Source organism: Austrofundulus limnaeus, unplaced genomic scaffold (genome assembly GCF_001266775.1).
Source record: "Austrofundulus limnaeus strain Quisiro unplaced genomic scaffold, Austrofundulus_limnaeus-1.0 Scaffold462, whole genome shotgun sequence".
NCBI classification, from domain to species: Eukaryota; Metazoa; Chordata; class Actinopteri; order Cyprinodontiformes; family Rivulidae; genus Austrofundulus; species Austrofundulus limnaeus.
Window position 1 is genome coordinate 78,147 of NW_013952864.1, and position 2,158 is coordinate 80,304.

Below are 2,158 nucleotides of genomic sequence, written 5' to 3' on the forward strand. Positions count from 1 at the left end.
TGTTGTGATGATGTTACGGTAAGACAAAGTGAACTAATTAGGACAAAGGTTTCTCCTAATTAATTTAGTTAGACAACACGTGCGCACATTGTTTCACAACATGCACACTAGATAAATGTCTGTACACACGTATGCTCTCCACTGCATGCCGCCATTAAGAAAACTCACAGCTTTGGCTTCTTAAAAGGTGTAAAAACCGACAGCTTGGAGTGAAAATTTTAATAGAAGTCTTTGGGTGTTAATCCTCCCCCTGAGAAAGTTTAACTTGCCAAATCATTACAAATTTTTTTTGGATGTCCCTAAAAAGATGTGCATCTATTTCTCAGACTATTTAATTAATGTGCAACAGCTACTTTTATGTAAAATAATTGTACTTACAAAGTGCCTGAAAGAAAATAAATCACAACTCTATTTCCCAGGTTGGTATTAGTGTCAATCCTGCAGGATTGGCTCCAAATACCGACCAAATCCAGTTGGAAACACATGTATTTTTAAAACTAGTCCACTCATCAGCTCCCAGTGTTCTTATTCCACTCACATACACTCCAAGTCACACAGGCTTTGTGTTATTTTGTGCAGTTTGAGGTTTTGCACTGTTATTTGAGGCATTCATCATTCATCAGCAGCAGGACAAGCTGCCAGATAAAACCGGTTAATATGGATCTCGTGTGCTCAAATTAATCATGCACACAAGAAAAAAAAATGCTTGCAGCTGCAGAAAAATGATCAATATTTAAATGTTTATCGTCAGAACAAACCTTTTTCTTGCAAGTGAAGCGTGGCATGAAAATGTAAGTTAGACATGATGAAATGTATTATGCATTTATTGGTGTTTCTCTTCAATATGCTGTTCTCTAACAATAATTCATGATGAGCTCTGGCTGATCCACTTTGAGACGGACACCATATGCCACTGCGTGCACCAGACTCTGCGAGGCCTCGCAAAGACTCCATGGGTTTAAGTCTTTTTTATCTCTTCTTCTTCCCCCTCCCCTCACGAATCAAGGTCATGGTTCTCTGTGACTCCGCACGGCCTCGCGATTCCTGCTGCACGCTGCGTTCTCGCCAAAGGCCGTGCTGTCTCAGCTTTCTGTCCCACATCCTGCAAGTTCTGCCCTCGCCCTCTCGACCTCCCAGGGCTCAACCTGTCAACCCACGTGCTCGTGCAGCATGTAGACAACGGGAGATACAGAGGGAGGATAAAAAATAAAAAACCACTGACAAAAAAATAAATAAAAGAAGGGGAGAGAGAAACTCAGAGAGAAAGAAACAGGAGTGGGCTGTGGAGCAAAAGATAGAAAATGATTTAGAGCAGTGAGTGGGGAAAGCCAAAGCACTCGAGATTGAAAGGCCTCTTCTTCTAATTTGCACAGTATTCATCACCTCAGAGGGCAGACACTCTCGTATCGCTTCCTATTCACTTCCTCACCCTTGGCTGCAGGTCAAAGAAAAAGGCAATTTTCCTTCGGTTTGTGCCCGAGCCGCTTCATTCCTCCCGGATAAACTGTACTTTTGAAATGTGCAGAAGTGGGGGCATTCATCACCGAGCCGTCTGACTCATTCTCCTTAGCAGGAAAAGCAAGAAGAGGCAAACATTTCTGATTAATAACTTTCTCCTTGTACAGTTTTAGACTTCTCGGGCAGGCGGGGGAAAAGGGGGGGGGGCATCACTGGGCAATCTGCCCATCTAATTCTCTCACGGCGCAACAGGGCAATGTGCCCACCTACAGGAGACGCAGACTGTCTCAGGCTGTCAGACTTTTATCTTGGAGTTCCACCATGCTGGGCCTGCCAATGAAGACACAAGGAATCTGTTATAAATCTCCACAACGCTCTCCCACACATCTTAAGCTGGGAAAATACAGGGAAACAGAACAACCAAAGTAATTAGGAGCTTTAAGTGGAAACATCACTACAGATGGAAAAAAATAGGAACATTAATAATTAAAGTCCTAGATTTATGTGAAGGAATATTTGAGAAATGAAGTTGTGGCCGTTTAGGTCAAACCTTAAAGGTGGCGTTATGAATAATCTCATATCATGGGATGTCAAGAGTATGCGTTGGGAATGACTCTCAGCTACTACAACAAAAAAAAAACTATGCTTTACTTTCTGCCCTCATCCATTAATGGCAGGAATAATCTTCATTGAACAGTTT

At 42.4% G+C, this 2,158-nt stretch overlaps 1 long non-coding RNA gene across 1 annotated transcript; it reads right to left on the reverse strand.

Annotated features, from left to right (window-relative positions):
• Positions 1 to 806: 806 nt before the first annotated feature.
• LOC106529726 (uncharacterized) lies at positions 807 to 1,937 on the reverse strand. Its single transcript, XR_001311673.1, has 2 exons — positions 1,725 to 1,937; positions 807 to 1,565 (listed from the first exon to the last, which is right to left on the reverse strand). It is a non-coding gene; the product is annotated as an uncharacterized LOC106529726 (long non-coding RNA).
• Positions 1,938 to 2,158: the final 221 nt, after the last annotated feature.